Here is a 15529-nt window from a genome sequence, read left to right as displayed (position 1 = left end):
TAGCCATACATTTAAAGCAATTAAAAGCCTGCTTTTTTACTTCCACGACAAAAGCAAATGGGTTTTAAAGGTTTAAATAAAAAATAGCAATTTCAATACAAGTGAAAAACAACAAAACATTTAAACATTAATCTTAAACTGGGGATCTTCTTCCTCCGCTTAGGTTTTCAGTTTACAAAGTCCGTCATCTAAATAGGGATTAGACATAGCGCCAGCAACTGGCTTTTAAAGGGGATGAGAGCTGAGATTCTCATTGGTTTATTGCACGTTATGCACAAAATACTCCCATTACTCATTAAAAAAAGGACCAACCCTTTTTCGACCATGCGCTCAGTGCACAAAGCATTTTTCCCGTTGTTAAATTTGCAAAAGTGGATTTGGACACGCCCATTTAGACGTTGCGCTGTGCGCTTTAGACAATGCAGTTAGATCATTAAAATAGGGCCCATAGTTCCTATAACCTTAACCAGGTGCTAGCTGTGGATCAGCTCAACAGCAAATGAAAAATCTATATCAGGTTATTGAAAATGCTGTGTCACTTGTTAAGAGAAGGGTTATTGAGATAAAACTTTTGTACTTCCAACGCTTTGTTTGTCTTCATTTCCACAGCATTGGAAAAAACTGTGAAGTCAGTTTTTCTGACAGCGCACACTATTAGACTATATCAAGACTTTGCAGCTGCATTCTGAAGGCATGCATGTCAAGCGCAGGCCTGACAGGCATTTGAATACAATCAAAGTCCCAGTAATTTCCCTCAGAGGCAACATCTCTTTCAAAGTGATGTTAAACAGTATATTTTATATTTACTTCTTTTTTCTTATTACGGTTAAAGCGTTATTAGTCAGTTTAAGTGGATATAGATCCCTGTGTTTCACACAGATTTCCTCTGAAGTGAAATCAATAGCGTTACACGAGCACTGCAGCTTCAAACACTATGCATTCTGGATCCCAGCGATAGCCACACAGACTTCCATATGCGGCACGAGCGAGTTGCTGAGAGATTCTTCAGAAAGCTCGGAAGACTTTAAAACACAAGAGATAACAGGGTAAAGAGGGATTTCCAATTACCCCCCGCTGCAGACGCCCATCACAAACCTCTGTTATCTTAATTGTACAAGACAGACCGCTCTGAACTAAAAAAGAATCAAAGAGATCAACACATTTATTTTAAATTAAAACCCATGCAGGCGCACAGGAAATTGTAATTACTTATGCTAATACTCTGGTGATATAGAGGAAGAGACAGCCTGACACAGTTGGGGTGAATGGATGGATAGATGACAGAGTTGGGATTTAAAAGACAAATTTCTATTGGGGCTATTACAAACAATGTTAATTAATATAATCTAAAGTCTCTGGAATGATGTTTGAACAGTAACATGTTTATAGGATTTAAATGGTCAAGAGGCTCTGGAAAAGCATGGTGCTAAGATTGCTGATTGATTCCCACACTGTCAGAAAAATGGTCCCAAGCTGTCACTAGTGGCATGTAAATACAAAATAACCCAGGAGGACCAATACACTCTAAAAATGCTGGGTTGTTTTAACCCATAGTTGGGTAAAATATGGACAAACCAAACCTTTGGTTTTATTTAACCTACTGTAGAAAATGTCCATATTTGAAACAGCTCAGCACTATAGGTTCCAGCAGTGGCGGCTCGTGACTGCTCTTCCAAGGATTGGCTAATTCAAAATAAGTGTTCGGATTGTCACGTGTGTGTGGTTCCCTTTTCCAAAATAAGTGCCTGCTGCACACGCGTCAAAACCGTTTATCATAAGAGACGCTCAAGTTCCCTAAATACACGCAAGACACTCCCTTAACAGTTAACTCTGATTACGCATGAGATTATGCGAGTATCTGGCAAATGCGAGCGTCTCTTTTCAAGCTCAAGTTCAAGGCAGCAGGCCATTATTTTGGCATGACACGTGATGCCCACACGATCTCTCAAAGCGCAGAACACATATTTTGAAATGATGAACCACACACATGACAAGCTACATACATGTTGTGACGAACTTTGCATCGTGCGCTTCAAAAAAAGAAGTCACCAGCCGTCACTGGGTTACAGTAATGCAAACCCAATGGTTGGATTAGTTCATATTTTACCCAACCACTGGTTGAAACCACACATCATATTTTAGTAGTGTAATCTCTCTCAGTGTTAAGTCTGATTAAAATAATCAGTTTATCTAATATGGAAGTCTGACCATAACCAAAGCCTCTCTCAGCCCTCTTTCTCACCATTGAGCAGTAATTACTGTTATCTGCTTCTTGTTTTATTAACACGTGTCCTCCAAGAATGGAGCTCAGCTGCGTCACCATGTGGGCCGATGCCCAGTTTGATAAAGTTTGATAATAATTATTATGGCGAAAGGGCTTTACATGGAATCACCCACGCGGACCTTCACAATGTGTAAGGCTGTTTGCTAATGGAAGGATGAAAATTATTAAACTGCATAAGAAGATGGAGGAGAGATGGAGGGAAGAAGAGGAGACCAGGCGAGGGTTTGTAGGTGCAGACGGCAAGAAATTAAATGAGGTGGAATTTGGGAACTAGAGTTTTAAAAATAATCCAAAATAAAAAGGAAAAGCCCCCCCCCCCCCCAAAAAAACCGTATAGGGCCTTGACTGCGCCAACAGCCACTGTAGTAATTACACGCCAATCATCCACCCTGAGGACAGCACGGAAATTAACTAAGCAGAGAAATTGTATGAAAATTCAATTAAAAACTGAATTAATAAATGCGCTTTGGCTTCGGTGACTGGTGGGAGTTGTGTTGCGGAAACCGGACGGTATGAAATCCACGGCTTTAGTTTTGTGTGTGTCAAGGTGACGAAAGAAGAACCAATGTCATTTGCATTAACCAAGTGTAATGGAACCAAGTACCTGTTGCGAGCAAACAGTAAAAAATCTATTTGTCGGCTACAGGGGCCATCTTTTCATTGAAAAGCATTATTAACCACCTAATTGGCCGATAATTAAACCATTGTTTGTTTGGCACTTTCGGTAAGTGCTTATACTGACCCGGTTTCATGATTAATGACTCCATAATTTACATTCTACAAGTCTAATTATTTCCTCTCCACCTTCATTATTGCTGCCATGTTAATGGCATGCTTCTCGCCAGAGGGTGTTCCCTCTGAGAAAGGGAGGTCCAGATTTATTTGGCACCCAGTGTTGCATCTTTGGGTCTGTGTTGACACTTTGTGTATGTCCTTGATAAAGGCAATTACTCTTTTCTTAATGCAATATGTACATGAGGTTCTTGTAGCTCAACTATTAGCTAAAAGAGGCGGCAGTGGCTCAGTGTTTCTTGTAGGTTGTCTACAAAGAAGGTTGGTGGTTCAATCCCCGACTCCACCTGACCAAGTGTCAAGGTGTCCTTGACGAGCTGGATGGCGCCTTGCATGGCTGACACTGCCGTCGGTGCACTAAAAAAAAGAAAATTCATTGAATTTAATCAATTTTTTTAAGGTAAGTGGTTGCAATCAATTTATTTAAGCTACATTTAAACAAAAAAGATTTGTAACGTAAAATAAAATATAAAACTTTTGTTTAAATGTAGCTTAAATAAATTGATTGCAACCATTTACCTTAAAAAATTTATTAAATTCAATTAATCATTTTTTTTCTGTGTGTATAAATGAGTGAGTGAATGGGTGAATGTGAGGCAAATTGTAAAGCGTTTTGGATGGCCATTGGTCTATAAAAGTGCTATATGTAAATGCAGTCCATTTACCATAATACACTCAAAAAAAATTAAATGTTGGGTTGTTTTGTAGTAGGGTCAGATATGAGCAAATCCAACAGTTGGGTTATTTCAATTCATGTTGGGTTGTTTGAATCCAAATTCAGAGTTGTTTTAAACCATAGTTGGGTAACAACAACTCAGCATAGGGTTGGATTTGTCCATATTAGACCCAACTATAGGTTGAAACAACCCTGCATTTTTAGAATGTATATTGAATCAGTTTTTAGGGAAGGCACATACTAAGGTTCCCCGTTTTTTTGGTGTTCTGTCCAAAATTGTGTTTTATTTTAACACAAGATCAACACATATGTTAAAATTACACATAATGTCAATGTTTTAAAAGCTTAACGCACAAAGATGTGTATAGAATTAACACATCCTTTTTAAGAGTGAACTATGATTGATTAAAGGCGCTCTAAGCGAATTGACGCGTTTTAGACCATAACATTTTTTTTGTTACATACAGCAAACATCTCCTCACTATCTGCTTGCTGCCTGTCCGCTGATCAAACTGTAAAAAAATGCGATCTCTGTAGACAGCCCAGGCTTTACAAACGGCAATAACAACATAGTGGACAAACCTAGCACCACAAAACAAAACAAAGTATTCCAGCCAATAAACGACAAAAAAGATTTGAGGGTGTGGGTTGGGCGCGTTCATGAAAGCACGGAAGGGAGGGGGAGCAGTTAGCTACGCTCTGTCTGTTTGAAAACAATTCAAACGTCAACAAAAACTAACGTCTCGCAGATTTGCTTAGAATGCCTTTAAAAGACACTCAGACATTTTAAGATTGCTTTGCTTAAGAAGCATCAGCTCAGAACCATTCCTCTCTAAAGATATCCGATCAAGGGATACAAAACAATCTCAAAATGTTTAGACATCCATCAGTCTACAGTTAGACAAACTGTCTATAAATAGAGACTGTTTAATACTGTAGAGGTGTAGAATAGTAAAAAAGTAGAAAAACCCTTCCTAGAAGTGGGCGCATAGCCAAGATGACTCCTGAGGACCAACACAGAATACTCAATGAAGTAAAGAAGAACCCACAAGTAACAGCTAAAGGCTTGAAGACATCATTGGAACTGGCACACATCTCTGTTCATGAGTCTACCATATGTAATTCCCAAGTTTAACAAAATATCCTACAGGTTAATGTCACGGTGGCTGTTCACCAGTTAAAGCTCAGTAGAAGTTGGTTGATGCGGCACGACAATGACCCTAAGCATCAAAGTAAATCCACCACAAAACAAAATTCGCCATTTGGAGACCTTAACCTGTGGAATGACCTCAAGAGAGCGGTTCACATCAGACATCCTACAAATGTGTCTATTTATTGGGTTATATTTTTTTACCATTGTCTCTTGGGTTTTGGGTTATAGTTGGGATTTGGGTTATACAATGTCATTTAATGTGTGTAGGTTTCTCAATTTTTGTCTATTTGTAAACCATGGTCGCTTGTATTTGGGGTTAGAATAGGGGTTTGGGTAAGGATGTCATTTTATGTAACAGAAAGTTGTTCTAACCCCAACCCCAAGCAACAATGGTAAAAAAAAGTAGAAAAAAAATGGAGAAAACAATTCATAAAAGTACACAAAAAGATGCATGGTATTAAGTGAATGGGAAGGACTGGCATATCATATGTGCTCCAAATTGGACTTTGGCATATGTTTTGCATGAATTTTCAAAAGGTGTGCTATTTATACACAATTCATGAGAATGGGCTGACATACCATACACAGTAAATTAGATAAAAAGTATAAGTTTTGATAAGATTATTAAGATTTATTAAGATATTTAATATTACAGCACAGTATGCCAAAATGCCACCTGGTAATAACAAAACATTGTCACCATTTTTCTTACAGGCACTTTCCACAGCTGCCACATAATGTCAAGTAGTAATTTTATGCAAAGGCAAATGGACTTGTTTCTTTATGCGCTGCTGCATTTTTTCCCAAAAAGTTTCAAAACTGATCTAGGAAACTTTATCAGTAGTCATTACCATTGACACGTGTCCACATCCTCCAACATCATGACTTTCTCAAACACTCTGGAAGCTGCTTATCTGATGGTGTGAACTGTGCTGAAACTGATGGGATAAGGATGATAAAAATGGCCTTTTTAATTGTCAATAATTAACATCTGTCAAACTAACAAGGTGTTAATAACTAACACCTGACCTCCAGCATGTGCCTCAGGTGAATGGAAAGAAAGTTCTTTAAATAAAGGAACATATCCGGATGATCGTCAATAAAAATCCTGACACTTTCAATTGTGAAGGTAGATTTGTAGATGTAATAACTGCTCTGTCATTCTGATAATCCTCTGCGAGAGACTGTCGGCCCTCCAGCAACAGCTTGACAGAGAAATTAGTTGCTGCTGCGCAAGAAATGCTGGATGTGTATTAAAGCATTTAAAATCAATCTTGACATTTTAATCTCTGTATGTGATGTGTCTCCTTTGCAAAAGACCATGCACATAATAAATATTGTGAAGTTGTGATATTTACAATGAGATTTTAAGGCAACACATTTCCCCCCGATTACTTATTGCATTTAAAATATTAGACAGTTGGCTTACATTAATGCAAACCAAATCACTTAAATTTTAAACTCCTGTAAATGTATTGAATAATTTATATCATAACTGAGAAATATGCAAATATGACTGTTAGGAAATATAGCAACTTCAACATGTTCATAGAAATAATTACGCAGTGTAACTCCTCTTTAAATTATGGGGGATGCCATGCCTTGCCTGTACAACAAGTCTATTTTTTTAAGGATTTAACAAATACAATTTATTTCATTATTTATATATCTTATGCATCTTACATTGTTGTTATATACGTTGAATATACGTTAAAAATTTACTTTTTTAGTTGTTTTAGTGTTTGTGTATGGTTCTAGAGAAAAGTTATCATATTTCACCATATTCTGCACTGCTATATAAGGTTGAAATTACAATAAAGCTACTTGACTTGACTACACCAGTTTTGCTCCATGCTTCACAGGTGATCTAGGTCCTGGAAAAATTTCAACAGGACATTTATCATAGTATACTTCACAATACTGAGGTCTAAACACTCCAGTGACTCCCAAATGCAGTTTGTTGCTAGTAAGATTGTACACATCAAACTACTGCACAAACATTTTATATGCAGCAACTGTAGTCAAATCATTAAATCATTAAAAAGCCAAAGTAACAAAAACTTTTATGTGTTTAAATAATTTTCGAGCTATGTGTTTGTGCTTGGTTGTTGACGAATTAAGGAAACTATAGAAAAATTCAGCTGCCATTGCAACATAAAATATTAAAGTCGCCAATGAAATTGAAATTGAAACTTTATTAAACACATTTTTAATGAAATATTGCATTGTTTTTTTTATGTCTTATCTGTGCACTTTACTATTTTTATAAAACTCATGTGCCCTCATCAGTGGCGGCCAGTGACCTCTTTTTTCGAGGGCGCTCGATGCAAAGTTTGTCACAACGTATGTAGCCCGTCATGTGTGTGGTTCGTAATTTCAAAATATGTTCTGTGTTATGTGCATAGACCGTAAAAAATATGGACGTAGTGTCCGTGACGTCACCCATTGGTTTGTAAAGAAGTTTTTGAAGCTTAAAGTAGGCGTTGCTTGCCGTCGCCATCTTTGCCGCACGTCACTGTGAATCACTCGTGGAAAACCGAAAATGGGTAAAGAGGCGGGACATGGGTGAAGCTGAGGTGAAACCATGCCCGCCTAGCGCGAGTCTAGTGACAGCAGTGGCTGTTCAACCATCACTCAAGCGGCCACGCCCTTAATTATGCAGAAGTTTAAGGCTTAATATAATTTAAACGGATGAGTAATAAAAAAATTCACCCCCCTCACAGTTGTCATGAAGGGCAAAATTAGCTATATAGACCAAAAACAATTTTTGTACCAGGCTTTAAACACATTATTTTCTACTGTAAAGTTGGGCATTTTTAACATGGGAGTCTATGGGAATTGACTCCCTTTTGGAGCCAGCCTCAAGTGGCCAGTCCATGAATTGCAGTTTAAGTCACTTCCGTATTGGCTTCATTAGAGCGATCGGAAGGTTGCCCCTCGGTTATGTGTTCTGCGCGTGGAGTGATCCTATGTGCATCATGTGTCTTGTCAAAATAAGTGCCTGCTGCAGACACGTCTAAAGGGTTTATGATAAAAGATACTAGCATATTAACACATTAAGGGCCAGATTTACTAAGCGCTTGCGCCAGCGTAAACCATCATTTTGGCGGTAAATAGCGATGTCGGAATTTACTAAAGACGCGCAGTGGATCATTAGCGCTGAAAAGGTGTGGTCTAGTTCTTTTTGCGACTGACCTGATTGCATATGCATTTCTAGGAGTTTCCCTTTCAGACGCAAACATTTTGGGAGGAGACTATTTAAATGATTCACGCAACGCGATTTACTAATGTTTGCGCATGTGTTATGTATGGCATTTGCGCGACTATTTAACGCCGAAAAAAAGCATGTCTTAAATCATTTTGCGCTCGAAATGGCTGCAATTGTTGTTGCTAGGAGGAGACATCGCAGAAATCAGAGACTGCATGGTAGAAGGGAGAGGATTTCCAGGATCATTTTACCAGATAAGTTCACGCGTCTCTCTGCCTTTATTTATCGGCCTGTATATTACATGCACCTGCAGGAGCATCATCTCTGCTTATTTGCAACCATGCGCTAATTTGCGCTGCTCTTAGTAGATTGGTTGGTCATTATGGAAATCAGCTGTTGCGCCTGTGTTATTTAATTAGCGCTTTTTTAGTAAATAACCCGCAGATATCACCACTCCCATCAGCGCATTTTTGGAATTGCGCTCATGCGCTAATTTGCCCTGTTTAGTAAATCTGGCCCTTAAACACATTTATAAAATAAACTCTACATAGACTTTCACTGTTACTGTCTCAGTTGATTGTTTGTTTTTATAAACTAAAGGATGATATTCCTTTAAAGGCATAAACTGTGTTTTAAGCGAGATTTACAACAATTTCAAAGCTTCGGTAGCTGTCACAGGACAAACAAGGGACAAAACGTTCTCTGTAGAGCAGTTTGACCATTTAGGGCTCCTGTCCAAGCATGATGGCAACTTCCATGTAAGGGGACCCGCAGTATGTAGATACAAACGGCTCATTCTAAAGTAATAAATACAATACAGCTCATTATGTAGGGTCATTATACACCACTGATAATAGTTATGTATATTATATTGCATTTCTGTCAAGAGATCCTTCTAAAAGTTAAACATTGTCCTTTTAGATCCATTCACTATGTGTCTTTCCCTGCTAGTAATTAATTTTCCAACCAAGAAAAGTCAACTTCATAGGTGGTTTTCTATTAAAATTAGTTCTAGTGCTAAAATTATCAGCATGCGCTGCGATTTCATCACTTCTTACCCTGACCGGGAGCACTGCATAATCGTGTAATTTTAATTATGTAAATCTCACCCTCTGATGTTCTGTGCTGCAAGAAATAGCATTGTCACTTTTTGTCTGTATTTTTTGTTTCAATTTGCTCCCCGAACAGATGTCTGATGTTCATTTCATTGATCTAGTCACTGTACGTTTCTCCATTGCTCCACTGAGAGATTGACAGCAATGCAATTTCACATTCAGCTCAGCATTGTGATGCGGGCATATCGACTCGGCTCTGTTAATTTATCACTGGGGATGAGTTGAACGGGGAGCGAATTTACATCGAGAACAAACACACCTCTGGCCCCCGAAACTCCATCCGACAGATTGAAGACGATTGCTGTCAACACTTGCTGTTCACACTCCGTAATAGAGGTGTCAATAGTTTTGAGCAATTAATTAAAGAAAAACCCCAGCTTCAAAAGTAATTGAAGTGCACTGAGCGCGTTTTCACGATGGCATCCATATTTCTACTTCATTCATCTCAAGAAATAAATAACTACTGTAACGCAGCAAATAAATAACACAATGTGTTCTGTGTCAGATAAAATTTATACCAGCTACAACCCCGGCTGACGCATAAACCTGCATTGGTTCTGCAGTAGAAAGAAATACACAATATTTATGCCGCTTTCTCCCGTCTAATTCACAAGCAAAGCTTAGCGACTCTTTTTATGTACGAGTCTTTTAATGTTCCACAAATTGAGTTTCTTTTGTTTCCCTGCTGGCAACCAGCACTACAAACAGCGCATTCAAGAGATACAAAGGGACCGGAAAGGTCCTTCATAAGAAAGTTAAAACACTTCATTAACTTGTATTTGCATGACTAACTCCTTTCTTGTCTGTCCTGATTGTCACAAAACCAATAAGACCGTGGGCAGTTCATTCCTCACAATTACTTCCCACAAGCCCTGGGGACTTTAGTGGGGACTCTCCTAAAGCAGTGACCTTTAAAATCAGCCTAAAATAAACTCTAATACGGTTTATGTTACAGCACTCAAGCACACAGCAATATTACTGTAAAAATAGGTGTGCTGTAAGCATTCTGCACTTATTTCACTCTTTACTTTTGCATTGTTTATATGTGATCCTATCTGTAAAGTCCAGGTTAATCTAATTATGAGATTAGGAGCATCAAAGTTTGTTTTTATAATGATTTCAATATGGCATGGCCTTACCCAGTCAGTAGTTTATTTATTTTATTCATTTATTTGTCAAGGACAATGCACAGACAAACATTAATCTCAGATAGAGAGAAGATGCTCTGCACCAGATTCAGCTACTAGCTAATTTCCATCTGTAGTCCTTGGGCAGGTCACTAAATAAACAATTTCTCTAAAAAGTCTAACATACACAAATTTCATAAAAACAATTCCCTCTAGAATTGTCATAAGCACTTCAGTTCAACAATAAGGACAACAATTAAATTATTTCCACAATAAACTTCCCCCTAAAATTACAAAAACTCCACTGGTGCATTAAACACTAGAATGTAAAGTTAAAAATAAGTAAATCAATAAGTGTAATTGGACGTGTTATTTCAGTAGCTTCATTAAAAAAAACTATACTTTACTTAGTTTCTACAACAGTATTAAAGATATCAAGGTTATATTTCACAAAAATTGTTCTTTGCTTGAATCGATTTAACTTCATATTGAATGTGCAAGTGTCTAAGAGGCTGTTTACACTTGGTATTAAGATGTGTTTTTATCGATCGGATCACAAGTGGACGAGAGAGACACATTACGTTTACACCTGGTATTTAAATCCGTCTCTTTTGTCCACTTTCGACCGCTTCTGTCCTCAATACTGTGAGGGGGTGGTCTGTGAGACGGTGGGCGAGTCTCTCTGCTGTCATTCAACGCGAGCGGGAGTAATGACGAGTTTATATGAACTAATATTATGTCGGAGTCCACTGCTTGTTTAGCAAGTAAACATGCTACACAGAGTTTTGTACGTGTGTATGTAAGAGCTTTCTCTGAATTTTCAGCGCAATTGATGAAATAGGATCGGGCAACTTTCACACGCTTTCAAAACGAAACTACAGAGATCAGCCGCTTTAGTTGTATCAATGAAAGGCTAAAAATAGCGCTGTTCATCGTATCTTCAAGACAGAAGTTAGAAAAGACTGAAAACTTGTGTTCAGTACCTCAGATTAGATAAATGGGCGGAGAGAAGGCGGTCACGTGTGGCTGTTCGAACACATTCAACCACATGTGCGTTTACACAAGCAAAAGCAATCCGATCGAAAGGGGTTTCGACTCTGAATGTGGTTGAAAGTGGACGCTTTTAAAACGTTTTGGACACCGTTTACACCTGGCATTAACGTCGTCCACTTGTGATCCGATCGATGAAAACGCATGTTAATGCCAACAGCCTCTAAAGGGCCGTTCACATTATAATGATAACTATAACGTTAATTGTAACGATAACTATTAGCGTCGTCCACATCACCGAACAATAACTATACATTTATGCTAATTCGCTCGATCACGCGCACGGCACTCGCACAGATTACTTCCTTTAATATTGCATATTTATTGTAATAAAAACTTTTGCAATTGTTTAAGTTTACATGTCTCTGAAGATGTAAATATGCTGTTCGTGTTGCATTTACACGGCGGGTAACCAGCAGATGTCCTCAACACTTCGCGTAACTCTAGTGAATCTAATAGTTTGTGTAATCTCTTACCTTTTGGCTTAGTTAATGTAATGTAGGAGAATATAAAAGCATTACATAGTCAATTTCACAGCAACTGCATTAGCGCTGGATACCTGAGGTAATTTTATATTATAGACCTCAGCAATGAGCCTCACTATCATTTCAAGTGCCCGTGCACTTGAAGTTCAAATAGATTTGATTGGCTGACAATGGTTTATCGTTCATCAGGTGGGGGAAAATCGCTCAGAAACTGATTCCAACGATATATTTCATTGTATCATTATCGTAGTTGTGGTGTGAACTCCGCTATTCTCTTTAATATAAAATGATTTTCAAAACTGTTTTTTATAGTTTTATCGTTATAATGTGAACATACTTAACACACTGAACACAGGCACAGTAGTGGAAGTTCTCCAACTATTGGTTTTCCAGTACGTAATGCTTACGTTTAGTAAACACACCCACCCTTGAGACAGACCAATCAACCGCAATAGCTGGGGGCGGAGTTATTTGCCAGTTTTTCTTACCCCCCCTCCATTCTGTTCATGTGTGAAATGAGCAAGGGTCTTATCTCTTAGAAACACACCACTGAGCCAGAGGAGACACAAGCAAAGTGAGGATAGAAAAAGAGAGAGAGAGGGCAGAGAGCGAGTGAGTCTTTGAGAGAGTAGTTGCCCACGTTGGCTGCACACTAATAGACTTTGTTTGGTATGCCACAGGCCACACGTTTATTTCCAACAGCGAGCAGCACTAATCCAGACGAGACTCCCAGAATATTCACGAGAAGTCTAGAGACACAGTGTTTTACCTGTGCACTGTTTCCCCGATTTTTCTTTTTTTAGCGAGGGGGTCATTTTGATAGTTCAAGGACCAAAACTAATCGAAGACGACATTGCTTTGTGCTTTCAAAGTGAAATGCGTTCAGTGGCTGAGCCCACTGAGCGAGAAGGGGGAAGCAATAAGGCTTCTAGGTGAATGCGAGAAAATCGAGTGAACTGTAAGGGTCTCTGAGTGGGACACGGTTTTATTGCCACAAATCTTTTCCGCTTCAAACAACGCTGTCCGGTGATGTCCTTCTACGAAGTCTGGACTGAGAAAATTGCCTCCTTTTTCATGACAAACATGATTGCTTCTTGATAAGGGCCATCAAAGGTGTGTTGCAACAGAAATAAAAATATAAGTTTTTTGGAAGTTTTTAAGACAAAACTTTGTAAGAGTTTATAGGAATCATTAGCAACAGTTTAGCAGATGCTTTTATCCCATGCAGATGCTTTTTTAAGCAACTTGCAAAATTAAGGATAGCAATAGACAGATTTATCTTAGGGAAGCAGTAGTAGGAAGAGTGACATTGTACAGACATGGTCACTTGTGACTTACAAGTTCAAATGCCCCAATGTTTAGGGAGAAAAGGCATAGCATTTTACATGCTCTTGTAAGGTATTCATGAAAAACATACATTTTTTGATGTTTTTAGAATATCATTAGAGATTACGCGCATTTACACGGGGCGTAAGCGTTAACACTTAACGGAAGGCTTGTCTGAAGCGTGGCCAACAGCCAATCACAGGGGCCGCAGTACATGCTCCGGTCTTCCATAAACGTAATTGGCTGGCTCTGCCTAGGTTATTTGCATAAGGCAATCTGATTGGCTGACGCTCGCGTTGCCGCTTGAAAAGTTGAGAAATGTTCAACTTCTGCCGCGAGCAACGGCAGTGAAGCGCCGCCGACGGATCCACAATTTAGTTCGGCAACGCATGACATCACCCATTAAAAGTAAAAGGGAAGCGTTAACGCTTACACTTACGTGTGAATGCGCCATTAGGCTGGCCAGACAGAGTTTTGAAGATCATTCCACCAGTAAGGAATAGTGAACGGGAGAGTGATTTTGTGCCCTTTTTGCACTGCCCAATATGTGACCCTGGATCACAAAACCAAAAATATCTGCCAATGGGGTGAGAATAAAAATCTTGAATTAAGTTTTCTTTTTTCTGAAACACTTAATTCAAGCAAAATATTTTTGTCTAAAACTAGAGTTATTTTCTTTGGTCATCTTGCTCATCAAGAAAATAAATCTTGATCTAAGAACTTTTTGATATGTCTACTGAAAACAAAACAAAACACTGCAAAAAAATAATTTTCAAGAAAAAAAAATCTTTCATTAAAAATATCTAAACATTCTTAAATTAAGATGCTTTTTCTTGAGCAAAACGACTTAAGATATTAAGTCTAGTTAAAAAAAAATCAAATTTAAGTGAAATTGTGCATAAAACAAGCAAAAAATCTGCCAACGAGGTAAGCAAAAAATCTTGAACATTTTTCTTAAACACTAAAATGCAAAAAAATTCAAGAAAAATTTTCTTACCCCATTGGCAGATTTTTTTTGCTTGTTTTATGCACAAAATCACTTAAATTCTTGGGTCATTTTGCTCATCAAGAAAAAGCATCTTAATTTAAAAAAATTTAGATATTTTTACTGAAAACAAGACAAAAATACTAAGAACTTGTTTCTTAAAAATATTTTTTTTTGCAGTGTAGTAGCCTGTATTATGTAAAGATCATGTTCCATGAAGATATTTTGTACATTTCCTAAATATATAAAAACTTGGATGCAGCAAACTCACAATCAAATTTGGCCAGAAACTTGCCTACTTAGCTAACAGGTTTCCTATTCAAGTTTGTTTTTTATGTAAAGCTTACAACTTCCCCCAATTGAGTCAACAAGCTCATTAACACAGTAAGCCATGAGTGCTAAAGCAAACCTTTTTATTACTAATATGTGTTCAAAGGAGTTCAATTGGACTTTGAATGCACTTTTCTCATTATTCTAATTTTTTGCAATCTCAGATTCCAGATTTTCAAATTGTTGTATCTCCAAATGTTGTCCTATCTTAACAAACCAAACCATTAGCTTATTTATTTAGCTTTCAGATAATGTATAAATCTAAATTTAAAAAAATCAACTCTAATGCCTGGTTTTGTATGGGTCACATATTTACAATTGTAAAAATCAAATGATGCCTGTCTCATATTTAGACTATGAAACTTTAAACTATATTTCACAGGCAGTGAAGGCACATAGAAACAGTGATATGTGAGATATGCTGTTTAAAAGTATTTCTGCCAACAAGCATTGCATGGAAACCAAGCTTACATTAACCTTATACAACAAATCCTTTTGTAAGATGTTTCATTTGAATTTTGCATGTACCAATTATCTCATTCTCTCTGGTGTACAGTATTCTTACTGCAGGTGTTAATGTGCAGCCGGCAGCAGACGTCAGAGTTAACCTGTTTCTGCGTGGGAGCAGAAAAGTTGTACTAGTAGGCCTACCATCATTATACGTTAGCGTGGCATCAGGGCCGAACACCCACACTAGTTATGATGTGAACATGGAGATGGAAAAATTCATTCACAGATGGCCCATGAAATGAGAGCGTAATCATCATCATACCATATCTATTTCTGGCTAGACAATCGCAGCTGAAAATGAGAAACTTTTCTTTTGCTCATCATTGAATTAACATGCAGTCAGGTCAAGTAAACCCACCTACATTTGTACCAGAATATAAAAAGAAGTCTAAAGAAGTCTTTCAGCTAGAACTCTAGTGCTTAATTTTCTTCTACATGTTTTTTTTTTTTTTTTTTTGTAATTAAATGGTCTGGCATTAAATGTCAAA

The sequence above is a fragment of the Paramisgurnus dabryanus genome, chromosome 13 (genome assembly GCF_030506205.2).
Source record: "Paramisgurnus dabryanus chromosome 13, PD_genome_1.1, whole genome shotgun sequence".
NCBI lineage: Eukaryota > Metazoa > Chordata > Actinopteri > Cypriniformes > Cobitidae > Paramisgurnus > Paramisgurnus dabryanus.
The sequence above is the reverse complement of the archived record's forward strand: the minus strand, read 5'-3'. Positions refer to the sequence as shown.